We start from the raw sequence: 21,207 nt of genomic DNA, 5'->3' as shown, positions 1-21,207 counted from the left end.
TTCAGCCACAAGAAAGAAACAAATCCTACCATTTGCAACAACATGGATGGAGCTAGAAGATATTAGGCTCAGTGAAATAAGTCAAGCAGAGAAAGACAAATACCAAATGATTTCCCTTATTTGTGGAGTATAACAATGAAGCAAAACTGAAGGAACAAAATAGTAGCAGACTCACAGACTCCAAGAAGGGACTAGCCATTACCAAAGGGGAGGGGTGAGGTAGGGTGGGTGGGGAGGGAGGGAGAAGGGGATTGAGGGGTATCATGATTAGTGCACATGGTGTGTCGGGGTTCATGGGGAAGACAGTGTAGCACAGAGAAGACAAGTAGGGACTCTGTGGCATCCTACTACACTGATGGACAGTGACTGCTATGGGGTAATGGGGGGGACTCGATAATAAGGCTGAATGTAGTAACCATATTGTTTTTCTTGTGAAACTTCATAAGCTTGTGTATCAATGATACCTTAATGAAAAAAAAAAGAGCACATATAGTTCAAATATGCAGACAGAGCTAGTGATCATGAGGACAGAACCTGGAGTGCTGGGAGACCTTGGGGCTGGAAGACAGAGCAGCCACATTGCGCAGTCCCTGATGGCACCACATTCATACAGACCACAGTGACTTTTTTTAAAAAAATGAAGCAGTTGAGAGCATTCTAAAATTGAAGACCCATTGGAGAAGGAATAGATTCATTAGAGTATTGGGGATTTAAAATATTTAGAACAGTGATTGTAAACCCAGGAGGTAGGGTGACAGCTTTCAAAAAAATATCAACACAAAGAGTGTCCCAAACTAATTACAATCAGAATCACTGGGGATGAAGCCCAGGCTAACTCAGGACTTTTAAAAGCTCTCCAGACAATTTGATTGTTTAGCCAGAAGCCTTGTAGGGGTGGCTATGCCAGTTTTTTTTAAAGATGAGCAACTCTGGACAGGCTACAGGTTTTGGAAGGGATTTGATGATTTCTGTTGGGGTCATGCTGAGATTGAGGTATCCATGCTTCATGCAGGTGGAGATATAAAAGAGGCCATCAGTGCCAGGGCTGGAGTTCAGGACAGAAGATTTGAGCTGAAGCAAGACACCTCCCCTAAGTCTGGATGTTGATTGCTTTATATCTTCAGAACGTATTAGTTGTGTGATGTTCCAATGAAGTCCTTAGTCTTTATAAATGACCACATTTCTGCACCCTGCTTTGAGCAGCATTCACATAACCAGAGAAGGGAACACAGACAATTCTGGTAGAGATACAGGATGCTTGTAAAATACAGTCACAAGAGAAACTGTCAAGAAGGGATGGGTTCTGTAGAGTTTGTCTAATTGGACACACCAATTTCACAGAGTCAGAAGCCGAGATTGGTAAAAGACGTAGGTCCTGCGGAAATCAACACAGACTCATCCAGCCCAGTCCCTTGACCAGCACGGCGGCACCATTCCTGGCCACGTGCTCAGAGGGAGATGCAGCACACACTTGCATAGGAAAGGAGCTGTTGTTTCCTGTCTTATTGTGTTGTGTTTTTTGGTATGGCAAACATGTTGGCATATTTTAAATCCAAATTATACTCTCCCTTTCCCACATTTCTAGATAAATTTAAGAGGATGTGGCTATTTTGAAGTCATTTTTTGAACTTTACAGCCATGAACATTTAGACCCCTCCTATTTTGATTATTCAACAACGCTAAAAGTAAACAAAACCCTGCAGTTTGGGATTTGTATAAAGTAAAAGTCTAAGTCATTTATTTTTGTGGGTTCCATTAATATACTTCAAAGCACTTGACAGTGTATATGTTTGCAATCATTTCAAGTGAGAATCTGCCCATTGTTTTGGGTCAGGCAGAGCGCTTGCCTTGTCTGTCCTAAGGGCCATTGGTGGGTCAGCAACATATATGGAGGCTGCTGTACATCCTTACATTTATTTTCTTGAGATAGGTCCTTGCTTTGTAAAGGCTCAAAGCATTCTACAGAATTAGTGTAAAGGTCTTTCTCATTAAATTCTAATTTATCATAAAATAATATTTTGCCCAGATCACAGTGACCATAAGTAGTACATTTAGAAACTAAATTGACATTTTATAGTGACTTTAGGTTTGTGCCTTGGGGCAAGGACTGTCTTTTCAGGTCCAGGGTACATGGTACAATTCCAGGGAAAATGTGGTAATAGGCCAGTAATGTCCAGGAAACTGGTCCCACAAACTCCATCTGGCACTGTGTCATTTGAAATAATAGTGCAAGTGCCCCTGGACCATCATGTTCCAGTGACAGTTGGGGCAATAGCATTTGGAGTGATACAGGAAGATCAAAGCTCTGTCACACGGTTTCGGCCCCTCCTGGGGGCCAAAAGATAGTCCGGCACCCTTGACATCTTTACATATACTATATTATTTCATCTCTTGGTAACACTATAAGGAAGGTTCCATCCTAAATTTGCAGGAGTTGAAGCTAAGCAGCTTGCCCAGGCTCTGGCATAGAAGAATTGGAACCCTGGCCATATTTGTTCCAATTTAAAGCCCCCAGACATTCAGCACCTGGGTCAGTGTCTAGAGATGCAACATTAATGAGATCTGCTTCTGTCCTAGACAGGGGCAGGACATGGGGTGTGGGGACGCATGGATGCCACAGTAAAGCTAGGTTCCTGTTGACAGGCACTGAGGGTGAAGAGCCCCTGTGCAGTGCACACCTCTGTCTTCTCCCTCTGCTCAGTCACCCCCCCCCCCACCATTCTGGCATTCTAGTTGCTCTTTGAGGCAAGCTGGAGAAGTCTTTCAAGACAAGAATGGTTTCCTGTCTTCATTTCTACATTATGGGACAATAGCATTGGTCTCTATGTATCCAGCGCACCATCTTTACCACTCTTTTGTTCATGCTTTTCCTTGGAAGGAAGAGAGATGCTGACTACTTGTTAGGTAGTTGCTGTGTGCAACCAGAGCTTTTATCAAAATCTCAAATGTTGGTGAACTTAATTTCATATCCTGCATAGGATAATCCCAGGTTATTCTTGAACTCAGGCTGGTTTGGGTTTAATACAAATGGAGTGTGCATGTGTATCGGATACAGGGGGTTTCATGCATTCATGTCCCCAGGAGGAGCCGAGTGAAAGAAGTGAGAGAGCTGCAGACTTCTGCAGCTGTGGCCTGGGCTGGCCCTGGGAGATGGAGCACTGAGGCCCATGGCTTGTCACGTTAACAAGACTGTGACCTTCTGTATCAGCACTGATCTTACAGCTTTCTCTTGAAAAAGGGCTCATTTAAGGCAAAAATTATCCTCACAGTTAACTGTTTGCACTGGAACCTCCTGTGCCCAATTTAAGAGGTGAAGAGGGAGAGAAAATGTAATGAAAAGTGATAATAAAATAATCAAACTGCAAAAACAAGAAATAAACTGTAACAGAGTTCTAATGTGCTTTTTTTATTAAAAAAAAAAAAAAAGGCCACAGAAACCTCTGAAGCCCTTGGTCAGAGGTTTGGTGGTTGAAAGCAGGTGCCCTTGGGCCCTCGCTTGGGCACGGCGGCAGCTAGCTTCCTGGATGAGGGGAAGCAGAAGGCATGCTCATCCCAGCACAGTCCGCACGGAGGACAGGTCTGGGGTCCTCAGTTTTGTGCTCCTGTTCTGTGCCCTGACTGCAGGTGGCACTTGTTACCATAGCCCCCTTTAATTGGGCAGCAGGTTTTCATTCCCAACAGATATCGCCAGGGAGACGTCAGCTATTGATATGCACCCATCCACCTTGCTACCTGGCTGCCAGTCTGTTACCAAATGACCTGGGGACAGACTTAAGCTCTCACTGGGCAGAAAACAAACAGGTAAGACCGAAACTTGAAGACAGATTAAGAAGCATTTCAAGTAAGACACCATTCTCACTTGAACAGTGAAGACCAGAGCTACTTTTTAAAGACTCCAGATTTTAGATTTTCCTTTAAATGATGCCTCACATCTGATACTTACTTACAGGAAAGGCCCCATTGTAAGTTTTCACCTAGCATTCTAGCTCACTTTCAGGTAAAACAAGAAGCCTTAATATATTTCCCAGTGTTCATTGATGTGGTTTCAGATTCCACATTGTAACTAGCCTTTAAGCAGCTATCACTTGCCAAGTTTTTGGTGTAGTATCAAAGAAAAATATCCTGTAATTATGTGAAAAACTGCTAAAATACTCTTCTCTTTCTACCTACTATCTCTGTGAGGCTGGATTTCCTTCATATAGTTGAACCATTACAACAGAATGAATGTAGATGCAAATGTGACAATCTGTCTTCCTTTAAGCCCTTTGTTAAAAGTCCTGCAAAAATGTAAACAGTGTCATTCTCCCTATGGTAATTTCTGATTTGGAAAATAAATTTTTCAGTAAAATTTAATTTATGTTCACAGGTAATATTGAGACAGAGACCATGGGCTTAGACAGAGTAGGGTGAGGGCCTCCGGAAAAGACAAAGCAAGATAATCCATTGTGGGATTTCCTTTGGCCTGCTGGGGGGCCCAGCTTGTTTTTCTGTCTTTACCCAGGTGCTGCTTTTCTTCCTCCAGCCCTAAACAAATGATTTGCAACCTGGGCAATGTAGCAAGCAAAGCCCAAAACAATTTAGTAAGAACAGGGAGGATTCCATCTTGAAAATAAGATTGAATTTTAAAACCCAATTATTTAAAAAGTAAGTTTCTTAACATACTCTTTAACAAACAGACTATTATAACTCAGCCTGCCTTGGGAGCAAAGCAAGCAGCCTTGAGTGATATGCTCCCAGACCAGGAAGCTGCTATCCTGGGAGGAAATCAGAGCAATAAATTTCTTGTAAATAACCAGGAAGACTAATAAGAAACTTAGTGTCTCTTCAAAGGTAAACATTTTGGGGCCACTTAGCATGTGTACATCCCTAGCCCTTTGTCTTTCAACCACCTATAAAACTCCTAGACAACGCACCACCCCAGGACTCTCTTGTCCCCTCCTGGCCTGAGCCAGAGCTCTGTCCTCTCACTTTATCTCTAAATAAAAGACTCTGCCTTGATCTCCTACCTTGAGTGTTTGCAAAGTTCATTCTTCAACTCTGTTGAACAAGAACCCCGGCATCAATGTATTTATCAATATATTTTTTAACAAATTAAAAAAATTTTTAATTCTTTTTAAATAAAAAGTTTAAACTTTTTATCACCTAAATATTAATAGCAATAACTTACATAAACAAAAGCTATTTGTGGTTCTTAATTATTTTTAGCATGTAAAGGGACCTGAGAACAAAAAGTTTGAGAACCAGTGTCCTATGCAGACACAGCATCCTGGATGACCCCCGTGTCCCCATTCCTGATCGTAATGCCGCCGCACTTGAGGAAATCATTACCCTGACTTCATTCTTAGGATCTCATCCTAAAATCATTCTCAGCTTTTGTTTGTAGTTGTACCATTTCTGTATCTATCCCTACACATCTGCATTAGTGTTACATGTTTTCAACTTTATGTAAATGGAATTACATAGTATGTATTCTTTTGTGTCTCTTAGTCTTCTTTTGTTCAACATACACTTTGAAATTCATCTACACTATTGTGGGTGCCTGAAATTCTTTCATGTTCATTGCTTTATAAATATTTCAGTGTATGAATGTGCCCCTTTTTAAATGCAGTCCTCAGGGTGATGCGTTTCAAGTATTTGCACTCGGGCTGCATGAACTGGCCATGAACCTTCCGGGTCTTGTCCCCTGGGAGGCATGTGACAGAGTTTCTCTAGGGGAATATAACTATTATGGCAATGCTGGTTCATTGGATACACATGTCTTAAATTTTAAGAGGTAATCCCAAACTATTTTCCAAAGAAAGATCTCTTTGCTCCACATCCTCATCAAAAGTTGATTTGAATATATTTTAAAATTTGTGCTTCCGTGGTAGATGTTTGGGTATCCTTTTTCGCTGTTAGGTGATGAAATTCAGCAACTTTTCATGCTGTTTGTAATAGCTCCACATTGGGAGACGTCCAAATATCCATCAAGGATAGAAGCATAAATTAATTGTGATATATTGATGCAAAGGAATGCCATGTTATAATGATGGTATGAATATTTTTGTGCATGTTTCTCCAATGACCACATCTCTGTATTTTTCATTGAGTAATTACCTAGGAAGAGAATTGCTCGTTCATAAGGTATTTGTATGTTCAGCTTTGCTCAGTACTGCCAAATTTTTTTTTTAAGATAGATGTCCTAATACAGTCTTATCAGCCCTAATTTTGTATATTTTATTTTCCTGTAATTCCACATGCTCAGAAAAGTTACAAAAATAGTACAAGGAACTCCCATATATATTTTATCCACATTAGCCAGTTATAACTTTATACATTTTACCTCACCTGTATACTTCTTTCTCCCTCTGATCCTCCCTCACCCCTTTATATAATATAAAATAAAATATAAATATAATGTGAATATGGGTACATGTGTATGTAGGCATATGTTTATATATACAAATATATATTTATGTATCTTTTTATCTATCAGGTTTTCTGAACTGTTTCAAACTTAGAGATATCATACCAATTTACCATGAAAAACTTCAGTGTGTATTTCCTAAAAGGACACTATCTTACATAACTACAGTACAATTATCAAAATCAGGAAATTTAACATTGGTACAATCCTATTATCTAATCCACAGTGTGTATTCAATTTCATAAATTCTCCCAATGACATCCTTTATAACTTTATTTTCCTGGTCTAGGGTTCAATCCAGAATCTTATGTTGTTATTGTCATATTTTTTAGTCTCTTTTTATCTGGAACAGTGCCTAAGCCCTTATCTATTTTTCTTGATCCTGGTATTTTTCAAGAGTATGGACCAGTTAATTTGTAGAATGTCCCCTAATTTGGGTTTGCTGAGGTTTCTTGATTATTAATCAGGTTATGAATTTTTTACATACCATAGAATTCATCTTACATCCTTCTGAGCCCTTTATATCAAAAGCATATGATATTGATTTGTACCATTACTGGTGATGTTACCTTTATCACTTGGTTAAGGTGGTGTAGCTAGGTTTCCCTCCTGTAAAATTACTGTATTCCCTTTGTAGTTAATAAGATTTTTCTCATCAAAATTCATCTACTTTTACCATCCATTGATGAATTTCTGACTCATCACTTGGTCTATATTGGCACTCTTCTGTATGGAAGAGCTTTACTTTCTCCATTTATTTATTCATCCATTTATATGGATTTGTTGATCTTACTTTATCCAGTGGCTTTTATCCTGTTACTACCATTATTTGTTGATGTTCAAATTGTCCCAGGTTTGGCTGATAGGGAATCCCTTCAATCTAGTTCTGTGTTTTGATTTGTGCCTGTCATTATTTTAATGCTTTCTTCCTTTCCTATACAAGGTATTCCAAGATCATATTGTATATTCTTGGCTCCAGCCCTGAAATCAGCCTTTTCTTAGGAAGCTCTGTTTCCATTTATTGGAGACTGTTACTTAGAATTTTAAGATTTGGGTTGTCAGAATTAAGAAATGTGTGTATACACACACACACACACACACACACACTATTAATCCATCTATCAAAAAATAGTTTATACTGATCCTTCAACTGTGGTCTGCACTACTCTGTCCATATTTGCAATTCCTTTGAACAGTAGTGAGACACCTTGTTTTTAATAACCTCAATATATTTACTCATTTGCTTAAATCTAGAATATACAGAAAGTGGTATCAGAACTGCAATTAAATACCAAAGGAAAAAAATTAACTATAATTCAGTATTTGTGTGGGAGTAATTTTTTTAGGTAAATTTATGTAAGTGAAATGTACCTTATAATTGCATAATTCAATAAATTCTGGCAAATGACAGCACTATCAAGATATAGAAACTTACCTTCACTGAAGAAAGTTTCAGTGTGAACTGCCCCAGCCACACCCTCCAGAAGGAACTATTTTTCTAAATGTTTTTGGTGTAGATTCATTTTGCCAAGTCTAAAACGTCATGTAAAAGGAACTATGCCATTTGATTTTTCTTGTTTACAGCTTGTGTGAGATTGATCCATGTGGCCTCATGTATTCATAGTTCATTCCTCTTTATTGTTGAGTAGTAAGTATTCCATTGTAAAAATATACCAAAATTGGTTACTCATTCTCTTTTTAATGGACATTTGGTTGTTTTTGGCTGTGTCGTATTGTAAATAAAGCTGCTTTGGTTATTCTTTTACAACACTTTGTGTAGACACATGTTTTCTTTTCTCTTGGATAAGTAGAACTACTGGATCATAGAGTTGGGGTGTGTGTGTTTTACTCAAAACAAGCTCATATTTTGCCATACTAATTGCCTGTCTTTATACTCCCTCCAGCATTATAAGGGAATTCTGGACACTTCATATTCTTGTCAACATTTGCTGTTGTCAGACTTTTAAATTTTAGCCATTCTAGTGACTGTCAAGTGGTATCTTGTGATTTTAATTTCCGTTTTCCTGATAACTAATGATATTGAGCACTATTTTCAGGAACCTGTTGTCTCTTACATATAACATATCTTCCTTTTAAGTTCCTGTTTCAACCTTCTGCCTATTTTTTTTTTAACCTGGCTTGTCTTTTTGTTATTATCATACAGGTTTGTAAAAATTCTGCAAATAAATCATTCATCAGGCAGGTGTCTTGTGAATATTTTTCCTAGTTTATGATTTGTCTACTTATTTTCTAAATAGTTATTTTGGATAAGTTTCAGTTTTTGAATTTTGATAAAGTGTAAAATATTAATTTTGTCTATTATGATTATTGCTTTCTGTGCCCTAAGAAATCTTTATCTCTCCCTAGGTTACACAGATGTAATTCCGTGTTTCCTTCTGAAAGCTTTATAATTTTAGCTTTAATGTTAAGTTTTACATTTCATCTTGAATTAATTTTTGTGTGTGGTGTTAGGCAGGGTTCAGGTATATTTTTTCCCTTCATGAAAATGCAGCTCTTCCCAGAACCATCTGCTGATGTCTTTCCTCTCACCTTTGGATTGCTTTGGCGTGTTTGTGGACCTGTTTCTGGAGTCTCTATTTGGTCCCAGTAAACCACATATTTATTTTCATGCCCATATCATACTGTCTTTCTTTCTGTAGCTTTATAAGACTGCTGTCTTTTTTCTTTATGACAGTAATTTTAGACATTCTAGTTCAATTGCATTTTCATTTAATGTTAAAAGTATTTTGCCAGATTCTACAGAAAGGACTGCTAGAATTTCTTAATAGAATTGCATTGACTCTATAGATCCATTTGGGGAAGACTGACCACAGGTTGCCTTTTTGAATCCACAAACATGGTATAGTTCTCCATTCACTTAGGTCTTCTTTAATTTCTCTCAGCAAAGTTTTATGTTTCAGTGTAGAAAGTGTTGACATGTTTTGTTAAATTTGTTCCTAAGTATTTCATGTTTTTCAAAGCCATTGTAAATGGATTTCTTTTAAGTTCCCTCTCCAACTGTTTGCTGCTGATATGCATAAATACAAATTACTTTTTATATAGCAACCTGGTAATTTGCTGCCTTGCTAAAAGCATTTATTAATTGTAGGGCTCTTAGAATTTTCTGTGCTGTCAACCATGCTATCTGCAAATACAGAAATTTTTCCTTTTCCTTTTCAACTTTTCCCCTTATTGTATTGGCTAGGGTCACCTATACACGTATTAAGACTGGATATGCTTATCTTGTTCCTAAGCTTAGGGAAAACAATTCAGTATTTCATCATAAAGTATGTTATTAGGTGTAGGGTTTTTTGTTTGTTTGTTTGTTTTTGTGAGGGCATCTCTCATATTTATTGATCAAATGGTCGTTAACAACAATAAAATTCCTTATAGGGGAGTCAATGCTCAATGCACAATCATTAATCCACCCCAAGCCTAATCTTTGTCAGTCTCCAATCTTCTGAAGCATAACGAACAAGTTCTTACATGGAGAACAAATTCTTACATAGTGAATAAGTTACATGGTGAACAGTACAAGGGCAGTCATCACAGAAGCTTTCAGTTTTGCTCATGCATGATGAACTATAAACAGTCAGTTCAAATATGAATACTCATTTGATTTTTATACTTGATTTATATGTGGATACCACATTTCTCTCTTTATTATTATTATTTTTAATAAAATGCTGAAGTGGTAGGTAGATACAAAATAAAGGTAGAAAACATAGTTTAGTGTTGTAAGAGAGCAAATGTAGATGATCAGGTGTGTGCCTGTAGACTATGTGTTAATCCAAGCTAGACAAGGGCAATAAAACATCCAGGTATGCAGAAGATTACTCAGAACAGGGGGGGTGAGGTTCTAAGCCTCACCTCTGTTGATCCCCAATTTCTCACCTGATGGCCCCCCTGCGACTGTGCCTGTCTTAGGTTGTTCCTCCCTTGAGGGATCTTACCCGTCTCTGGCTAACCAGTCATCTTCCGGAGCCATACAGGGAAATGTGAAGTTGGTAAGTGAGAGGGAAGCCTTATTGTTTGAAAGGTTAGCTTTTTACTTCTTTGCATATTTATGCCCTGTGGCTTCTATGCCCAGCATTTGTCTTGAGGTATCTTTACCATTTGAAAGAATTACGATACTCAGTAAATTCTATATGAGGCACGAATTCTATTTAAGTGTTGTAATTAGGAAGGAAGAAGAAAAGCTATAGAAATAGCAGGCAGAAGAAAACATGGGAAGATTGATTATTTCTTTGACATATCTTCTTGTAGAGTAACTTCAGCATGTATAGGTTTTAAACTGCTAATTAAATTGCATGCACACATTAACATAATAGGAGTACAGTTACATAACCAAAGCATACCTGTAATTACCATCCATCTCCAGTGAAACCAAGAAAACCAGTTAGGCACCTTAGGCATTTGTGAAAACTTAACTATGATATGATGGATATTGTCCAACTAAACTTGAACAGTCTGAGAGAAATCAGACAAATTAAAACAACCCATTCCTGGGGATTGTTCACATCCCATACGTTCTTTTAACAGTAAATAGTCTGTAGTTGTAAGATTTTGGAGCGCTACAATTTGCACTTCTCCTAATTCTTGGTTGAGTTCCAACAGTATAGATCCAGTCAAATTTGTTGTTTTACTGTATGCACAGGCCAGCTTAGATATCTCCTTCCTCATTCCCATGGCAAGTCCAGGAACTGGTGGGATGAGTGCATCTACACCTGTGGCAGTGCGTGGATTTTGTTGGGGTTTTTTTTTTTTTGCTGATCATCTTCTGCCATGAGTCTTCCTGAGAGTGCTGATGTTGGAAGTTCTTTTTCATATCGTATCTTAGTTGATTTTCGGGGTAGCCCAATTAGGCTTTGATCCTCTGTATAAACACAAACAGGCCCTTTGCCTATACTTTTATATGCCCTTTATACCCTTGTGTAGAACTCATTGGAGGTCACCACACAGGAACTGCCTTTTTTTTTTTTCGTATCATTAATCTACACTTACGTGATGAATATTATGTTTACTAGGCTCTCCCCTATACCGGGTCCCCCCTGTAAACCCCTTTACAGTCACTGTCCATCAGCATAGCAAAATGTTGTAGAATCACTACTTGCCTTCTTGTGTTGTACAGCCCTCCCCTTTCTCCCACCCCCCAATGCATGCTAATCTTAATATCCCCCTTCTTCTCCCTGCCCCCTTATCCCTCCCCACCCACCCATCCTCCCCAGTCCCTTTCCCTTTGGTACCTGTTAGTCCATTCTTGGGTTCTGTGATTCCGCTGCTGTTTTGTTCCTTCAGTTTTTCCTTTGTTCTTATATTCCACAGATGAGTGAAATCATTTGGTATTTCTCTTTCTCCACTTGGCTTGTTTCACTGAGCATAATACCCTCCAGCTCCATCCATGTTGCTGCAAATGGTAGGATTTGCCCTTTTCTTATGGCTGAGTAGTATTCCACTGTGTATATGTACCACATCTTCTTTATCCATTCATCTATCGATGGACATTTAGGTTGCTTCCAATTCTTGGCTATTGTAAATAGTGCTGCGATAAACATAGGGGTGCATTGGTCTTTCTCAAACTTGATTGCTGCATTCTTAGGGTAAATTCCTAGGAGTGGAATTCCTGGGTCAAATGGTAAGTCTGTTTTGAGCATTTTGATGTACCTCCATACTGCTTTCCACAATGGTTGAACTAATTTGCATTCCCACCAGCAGTGTAGGAGGGTTCCCCTTTCTCCACAGCCTCGCCAACATTTGTTGTTCTCTGTCTTTTGGATGGCAGCCATCCTTACTGGTGTGAGGTGATACCTCATTGTAGTTTTAATTTGCATTTCTCTGATAATTAGCGATGTGGAGCATCTTTTCATGTGTCTGTTGGCCATCTGTATTTCTTTTTTGGAGAACTGTCTGTTCAGTTCCTCTGCCCATTTTTTAATTGGGTTATTTGTTTTTTGTTTGTTGAGGCATGTGAGCTCTTTATATATTCTGGACGTCAAGCCTTTATCGGATATGTCATTTTCAAATATATTCTCCCATACTGTAGGGTTCCTTTTTGTTCTATTGATGGTGTCTTTTGTTGTACAGAAGCTTTTCAGCTTAATATAGTCCCACTTGTTCATTTTTGCTGTTGTTTTCCTTGCCCGGGGAGATATGTTCAAGAAGAGGTCACTCATGTTTATGTCTAAGAGGTTTTTGCCTATGTTTTCTTCCAAGAGTTTAATGGTTTCATGACTTACATTCAGGTCTTTGATCCATTTTGAGTTTACTTTTGTATATGGGGTTAGACAATGGTCCAGTTTCATTGTCCTACATGTAGCTGTCCAGTTTTGCCAGCACCATCTGTTGAAGAGACTGTCATTTCACCATTGTATGTCCATGGCTCCTTTATCAAATATTAATTGACCATATATGTCTGGGTTAATGTCTGGATTCTCTATTCTGTTCCATTGGTCTGTGGCTCTGTTCTTGTGCCAGTACCAAATAGTCTTGATTACTATGGCTTTATAGTAGAGCTTGAAGTTGGGGAGTGAGATCCCCCCTACTTTATTCTTCTTTCTCAGGATTGCTTTGGCTATTCGGGGTCTTCGGTGTTTCCATATGAATTTTTGAATTATTTGTTCCAGTTCATTGAAGAATGTTGCTGGTAGTTTCATAGGGATTGCATCAAATCTGTATATTGCTTTGGGCAGGATGGCCACTTTGACGATATTAATTCTTCCTAGCCACGAGCATGGGATGAGTTTCCATCTGTTAGTGTCCCCTTTAATTTCTCTTAAGAGTGACTTGTAGTTTTCAGAGTATAAGTCTTTCACTTCTTTGGTTAGGTTTATTCCTAGGTATTTTATTTTTTTTGATGCAATTGTGAATGGAGTTGTTTTCCTGATTTCTCTTTCTGTTGGTTCACTGTTAGTGTATAGGCAAGCCACAGATTTCTGTGTGTTGATTTTGTATCCTGCAACTTTGCTGTATTCCGATATCAGTTCTAGTAGTTTTGGGGTGGAGTCTTTAGGGTTTTTTATGTACAGTATCATGTCATCTGCAAATAGTGACAGTTTAACTTCTTCTTTACCGATCTGGATTCCTTGTATTTCTTTGTTTTGTCTGATTGCCGTGGCTAGGACCTCCTGTACTATGTTAAATAACAGTGGGGAGAGTGGGCATCCCTGTCTAGTTCCCGATCTCAGAAGAAATGCTTTCAGCTTCTCGCTGTTCAATATAATGTTGGCTGTGGGTTTATCATAGATGGCCTTTATTATGTTGAGGTACTTGCCCTCTATTCCCATTTTGCTGAGAGTTTTTATCATGAATGGATGTTGAACTTTGTCAAATGCTTTTTCAGCATCTACAGAGATGATCATGTGGTTTTTGTCTTTCTTTTTGTTGATGTGGTGGATGATGTTGATGGACTTTTGAATGTTGTACCATCCTTGCATCCCTGGGATGAATCCCACTTGGTCGTGGTGTATGATCCTTTTGATGTATTTTTGAATTCGGTTTGCTAATATTTTGTTGAGTATTTTTGCATCTTCGTTCATCAGAGATATTGGTCTGTAGTTTTCTTTTTTGGTGGGGTCTTTGCCTGGTTTTGGTGATAGGGTGATGTTAGCTTCATAGAATGAGTTTGGGAGTATCCCCTCCTCCTCTATTTTTTGGAAAACTTTAAGGAGAATGGGTACTATGTCTTCCCTGTATGTCTGATAAAATTACGAAATATATCCATCTGGCCTGGGGGTTTTGTTCTTTGGTAGTTTTTTGATGACCGCTTCAATTTCGTTGCTGGTAATTGGTCTGTTTAGATTTTCTGTTTCTTTCTGGGTCAGTCTTGGAAGGTTGTATTTTTCTAGGAAGTTGTCCATTTCTCCTAGGTTTCGCAGCTTGTTAGCATATAGGTTTTCATAGTACTCTCTAATAATTCTTTGTATTTCTGTGGGGTCCATCGTGATTTTTCCTTTCTCGTTTCTGATACTGTTGATTTGTGTTGACTCTCTTTTCCTCTTAATAAGTCTGGCTAGAGGCTTATCTATTTTGTTTATTTTCTCGAAGAACCAGCTCTTGGTTTCATTGATTTTTGCTATTGTTTTATTCTTCTCAATTTTATTTATTTCTTCCCTGATCTTTATTATGTCCCTCCTTCTGCTGACCTTAGGCCTCATCTGTTCTTCTTTTTCCAATTTCGATAATTGTGACATTAGACCATTCATTTGGGATTGTTCTTCCTTCTTTAAATATGCCTGGATTGCTATATACTTTCCTCTTAAGACTGCTTTTGCTGTGTCCCACAGTAGTTGGGGCTTTGTGTTGTTGTTGTAGTTTGTTTCCATATATTGCTGGATCTCCATTTTGATTTGGTCATTAATCCATTGATTATTTAGGAGCGTGTTGTTAAGCCTCCATGTGTTTGTGAGCCTTTTTGCTTTCTTTGTACAGTTTATTTCTAGTTTTATGCCTTTGTGGTCCGAAAAGTTGGTTGGTAGGATTTCAATCTTTTGGAATTTACTGAGGCTCTTTTTGTGGCCTATTATGTGGTCTATTCTGGAGAATGTTCCATGTGCACTTGAGAAGAATGTGTATCCTGTTGCTTTTGGATGTAGAGTTCTGTAGATGTCTATTAGGTCCATCTGCTCTACTGTGTTGTTCAGTGCTTCCATGTCCTTACTTATTTTCTGCCCGGTGGATCTATCTTTTGGGGTGAGTGGTGTGTTGAAGTCTCCTAGAATGAATGCATTGCAGTCTATTTCCCCCTTTAGTTCTGTTAGTATTTGTTTCACATATGCTGGTGCTCCTGTGTTGGGTGCATATATATTTAGAATGGTTATATCCTCTTGTTTGACTGAGCCCTTTATCATTATGTAGTGTCCTTTTTTATCTTGTTACTTTCTTTGTTTTGAAGTCTATTTTGTCTGATATTAGTACTGCAACCCCTGCTTTCTTCTCGCTGTTGTTTGCCTGAAATATGTTTTTCCATCCCTTGACTTTTAGTCTGTACATGTCTTTGGGTTTGGGGTGAGTTTCTTGTAAGCAGCATATAGATGGGTCTTGCTTTTTTATCCATTCTATTACTCTGTGTCTTTTGATTGGTGCATTCAGTCCATTAACATTTAGGGTGACTATTGAAAGATATGTACTTATTGCCATTGCAGGCTTTTACTTCGTGGTTACCAAAGGTTCAAGGTTAGCCTCTTTAGTATCTTACTGCCTAACTTAGCTCGCTTATTGAGCTGTTATATACACTGTCTGGAGATTCTTTTCTTCTCTCCCTTCTTATTCCTCCTCCTCCTCCATTCTTCATATGTTGGGTGTTTTGTGCTGTGCTCTTTCTAGGAGTGCTCCCATCTAGAGCAGTCCCTGTAAGATGTTCTGTAGAGGTGGTTTGTGGGAAGCAAATTCCCTCAGCTTTTGTTTGTCTGGGAATTGTTTAATCCCAGCATCATATTTAAATGATAGTCGTGCTGGATACAGTATCCTTGGTTCAAGGCCCTTCTGTTTCATTGTATGAAATATATCATGCCATTCTCTTCTGGCCTGTAGGGTTTCTGTTGAGAAGTCTGATGTTAGCCTGATGGATTTTCCTTTATAGGTGACCTTTTTCTCTCTAGGTGCCTTTAAAACTCTTTCCTTGTCCTTGATCTTTGCCATTTTATTTATTATGTGTCTTGGTGTTGTCCTCCTTGGATCCTTTCTGTTGGGGGTTCTGTGTATTTCCGTGGTCTGTTCGATTATTTCCTCCCCCAATTTGGGGAAGTTTTCAGCAATTATTTCTTCCAAGATACTTTCCATCCCTTTTCCTCTCTCTTCTTCTTCTGGTACCCCTATAATACGGATATTGTTCCTTTTGGATTGGTCACACAGTTCTCTTAATATTGTTTCATTCCTGGAGATCCTTTTATCTCTCTCTATGTCAGCTTCTATGCGTTCCTTTTCTCTGGTTTCTATTCCATCAATGGCCTCTTGCATCTTATCCATTCTGCTTATAAATCCTTCCAGAGTTTGTTTCATTTCTGTTATCTCCTTCCTGACATCTGTGAACTCCCTCCAGACTTCATCCCATTTCTCTTGCATATTTCTCTACATCTCTGTCAGCATGTTTATGATTTTTATTTTGAATTCTTTGTCAGGAAGACTGGTTAGGTCTGTCTCCTTCTCTGGTGTTGTCTCTGTGATCTTGGTTTGCCTGTAGCTTTGCCTTTTCATGGTGATAGGAATAGTTTGCAGAGCTGGGACGAGTGACGGCTGGAAGAACTTCCCTTCTTGTTGGTTTGTGGCCCTCCTCTCCTGGGAGAACAGCGACCTCTAGTGGCTTGTGCTGGGTAGCTGCGCGCAGACAGGCCTTCTGCTTCCTGCCCGGCTGCTATGGAGTTAATCTCCGCTGTTGCTGTGGGCGTGGCCTGGCTCGGGCAGCTACTCCAAAATGGTGGAGCTGCGTTGGAGCAGGAGCGTCTGGGAGGCTATTTATCTGCATAAGGGGCCTCCCTGCTCCCTGCAGCCCAGGGGTTAGGGTGCCCAGAGATCCCCGGATTCCCTACCTCTGGATTAAGTGTCCCGCCCTGCCCCTTTAAGACTTCCAAAAAGCACCCACCAAAACAAAAGAACGACCACAAAAAAAAAAAATTTTTTTTAAATAAAAAAAAAAGAAAAAAATCGCCGCTCATTCGTCTTTATTCTCCGGCGCCAGCCCCAGTCATCTGCTCACTGGTCTTGCTGCCCTGTTTCCCTAGTATTGGGGTCCCTATCCCTTTAAGACTTCCAAATAGCGGTTGCCAAAACAAAACAGAAACAAAAATGGCCGCTCGCTTTTCTTATGTCCTCCGGCGCCAGGCCTCCGTACCCACTCACCATTCTTGCTGCCCTGTTCCCCCAGTATCCAGGGCCCCTGGGCACGCACTGTGTCTGCGCTCTGGCCCGGATGGCGGGGGCTGGGTGTTCGGCAGTCCTGGGCTCCGTCTCCCTCCCGCTCTGCCTGCTCTTCTCCTGCCGGGAGCTGGGGGGAGGGGCGCTCGGCTCCCGCGGGGCCGGGGCTTGTATCTTACCCCCTTTGCGAGGCGCTGGGTTCTCTCAGGTGCGGATGTGGTCTGGATATTATCCTGTGTCCTCTGGTCTTTATTCTAGGAAGGGTTGTCTTTGTTATATTTTCATAGATATATGTGGTTTGGGGAGGAGATTTCTGCTGCTCTACTCACGCCGCCATCTTGGCTCCCAGCAGTTTTTTTTTTAAGTAAATGTAATTGTATTCAGTGAGGAAATTCTTCTTTATTCAAGATTTTTTTTTCTTAAGAAGTACATGAATACCTGTTCAATTTAGTCCAATGTTTTTTTTTCTCTTTTTCCTGCTAATATGGTAAGTCATATGATTGGTTCTTGAATAATAACACACCCCTGCATTCTTGGGATACATTATACTTGGTTATGATTCTTTTTTATGTATACACATATTGCAAGATCCAGCTAGTATTTTGTTATGAATGATGATGTCTTTGTTCATGATGGTTATTGATCTTTACTTTCTTTTAATATTCTCTAATTTTGGCTGCCCTTCATACAAGTTTAAAAGTGTTTCCTTCTCTTCTATTTTTAGTGTAGGTAAGGTTGGCATTATTTCTCCCTTAAATATTCAGTAGAATTCATAAGTGAAGTCATCCATGTCTATTTTTTTATTAATAAATGAAGCCTGTTTTATTACCTCAAGTGTTAATGATAAAAAAACTTTCAGAACAGCTGTTGCATTTAAAAAAGTGAACCTACATCCTATGTTTCTAGCTCAGTAAACAGATGAACCTGATGTCTCTGAATGACATAATTGAGCATTGTACAGTACATTTTATGAGGACCCATAAATGAAAGAACTATTAGTTTAAAGTTAGTGATTATGAAACAAATATGTATTCATAGTTACAGCTTCATTTTCCTTCCTCTACCATCAGGTACTCCATCCATTTTATGTTTCTGAGTTGAAGGCTTTGATCTTCTTTTCTTTTTCTCTGCCTTCTCTTTTTCTTCTGGTTCCATGTTTTCTCTTTCAACCAAGGTAATTAAGGTGTTACACCTCCTCTGGAGCCCCATTGCTGTTCTGACCTTAAGAAACCAGTCAAAGCTGAACTGTGGAGAGTTGCAAATACACTCTTGTGATTCATCATAAACATTCTCTTTGTCAAATCCAAGTCTGTGCAGCATACAGATCAGAAAACGATCCTTTTCCTCAGTATAGGTTTTTCCTTTTTTCATACCATATGGTATTCTCATCTGATGGAAAGGTGCTTTGTACCGTCCAGTCTTTGTGTCAAGTGCTTTTCTGATACTAATTCTTTGCATTCTTGCCTCTCCCCTTTCAATCTGAGCCATAATCTTCTCTATGCCTTGGAGCTCATTGCATCTTTCCTAGAACACAGCTGAGTATTCAGCAACTTCTTCTGGAGTTTTTCTTTCTGTTTCTCTTGATATATTTTCAATATCATCACGGACCCCACTTCTCATTAGCTTTGAGAAACTGGTTAAAATCTCTCTTACTCCAGTCGGTAAATCCCTGTGTTAGCAGCTTCTCTTTTTCCTCTTATTCTTCATCATTAAGGGGTTCAGCTTCATCAGTTTTAAGCTGGTCTTCTTTTTGTGCTTGTGCTGCATTTGGTAGGTCAGGATTTCCAGGTACTTTGTACCCAATAGTTTTTCTGTAATGCTGAATTTCCTTTTCCAGTAATTCAAATACACATGGAGGGAAAAAACTGGAAATCCTGAACATTGTTGCAGAGGTTGAGGAGCCTTTAGTGCTTTAGGTTCACTGACATGAATGGCTTCCCCAAAATAGGCATCAACAGCATAGTTGGCTTTTTTTTCTCTTTTATGTGGTTCAGTCCACTCTGTGAAAGCAATCATTTGTTTTTTTTCTGTAATCTTCTCTTTCAAAGTTATAAACACTCGATTCTGTACCCACTGTAAAGTTTCTAAGTGACTTTCACCCACCTTGGAGAGTTTTTCATTCATCTCTGCAGTCTTCCCTGCACCTCTTTCCAAAATACCATCAGTGTCTCCATCAGTAACCTCACTTCCCTTTGAAGCAAATACACGTGCCGACCCATGTCTAATCATTTGAAGCACTTCATCTTTGCCAGTTTTGTTCAGATTCTGATCCACAAGCGTTCTTTGTTGAATGACTGTTGAATCCAGTCTGAGTTTCATCTCAGCACGTTCCACTGTTCTTTCTTCTACAGTGTTATCAGTTATAAGGCACAACACTCTGACTGTCTTGGTTTGTCCAGTTCTGCGTGCTCGGTCCATATGCTGGAGATCTACTTGGGGATTCCAGTCCGAATCATACAAAATTACTATCAGCAGTAGCAAGATTGATGCCAAGACCACCAGCACGAGTGCTTGACATGAACACAAACTTTGTGCCGTTTGGTTCATTGATGCATCGATGGACTCTTGTCTCTCATCATGAGGTGTCTGCCCATCCAATCTGTGTACTCTTGATTTCTCCACATACAGTAATCTTCCAGAATATCCAACACCCTTGTCATCTGACTGAAGATTAGTGCTCATGAACCTTGTTCTTTTAATTTAGGGAACAGCTTGTCTAATACCACCATTTTCCACTGTTGGTAACTAGATGCGTATGTGTGGTATAAGGTGGACCAGGTTCAGCTCCATCAAAGAGATACAGATGATTACAGCATTTCCTCAACTGCACCAGGATGCTCAGCGGCCTCATTTTGTCCATCTTCCCTGCAGAGTTTAGTAAATCTATGTCCTTCATTAATATCCAAGTATACCATTCCCTCTGCATTTTGTTGAGACCCACATAGATTTTTACTTCCTTCTTTGGAAGCAAACCCTTTTCAACATCAGCTTTAAGTCTTCGAAGGAGGAATGGGTGCAAAACCATATGAAGCCTCTCAACTAGCTTTTGATCCCCAAGGCAATTATTTATATCAAACCAGGAATCAAAGTCATCAGCTGAATTAAAGACATCTGGCAACAAAAAAATTGACCAGAGCTCATGCAAGTTGTTTTGAAGAGGTGTTCCAGTTAATAATAATCCATTTGTAGTCTTGAATTCCCTCACTATTTCTGATAACTTAGATTTTTCATTTTTGATCCTGTGAGCTTCATCTATAACTAAGTACCTCCAATTAAAATTTTTGAAAACACACTTCTCTTTTATAAGCATTTCATAAGATGTTACACATACATCCCATTCTTATGGTAATAAAGCATCCCTGACAAAAGCAGCTCTTTTTTCTTTATCTCCTATCAAACAAACAGACCTAAGTGTTGGTACCGATCTCTTGAATTCACTCATCCAGTTGTGTAATGTAGATTTAGGAACCAAAACCATATGAGGACCAGCAATGTTTCTATAGTGTTTCATGTACCTAAGAAGAGAAATGGTTTAACGAGTCTTTCCCAGACCCATTTCATCTGCAAGGATACCATTGATGCCATTTTCATGCAAAGAAATGAGCCAATTTAATCCTTGAACCTGATAATCTTTCAGTTTACCCCATTTTACATATGACGCACACAGAGTCTTCAAATTGAGTGCAAACGTTGATTGGTTGGGAGCTTTCTGTTCATCCTGCTCTTTCTCTGTTTGTTCTACGGTGTTGGCAGTCGCCTAGTCGCCTACTGATAGTAAGTTCTGTTTCTCATCCTTTTTTATTCGTGGGCGCCCTTGTTTCATTTTCAAAGGTGAGGTTGGAGTCTTCTGAGTAGCAGGCCAAAAAAAATGGGCAAACAGCTCTATTTGCTTTAATTAATACTCAAACCTATTTGCTCGGACAGGTCGCATTTTTTCTTCATAAAGTATGATC

At 39.2% G+C, this 21,207-nt stretch overlaps 1 protein-coding gene and 1 pseudogene across 4 annotated transcripts in view; one reads left to right on the top strand and one right to left on the bottom strand.

The window, feature by feature from the left end:
- Positions 1-21,207, top strand: part of OTUD7A (OTU deubiquitinase 7A) — a 344,700-nt gene that overhangs the window by 109,700 nt on the left and 213,793 nt on the right. The window lies entirely within an intron of this gene.
- LOC118908774 (SWI/SNF-related matrix-associated actin-dependent regulator of chromatin subfamily A member 5-like) lies at positions 18,293-20,485 on the bottom strand (annotated as a pseudogene).

This window comes from Manis pentadactyla, chromosome 18, assembly GCF_030020395.1.
Source record: "Manis pentadactyla isolate mManPen7 chromosome 18, mManPen7.hap1, whole genome shotgun sequence".
NCBI lineage: Eukaryota > Metazoa > Chordata > Mammalia > Pholidota > Manidae > Manis > Manis pentadactyla.
This window is presented reverse-complemented; position numbering and strand designations above follow the sequence as displayed.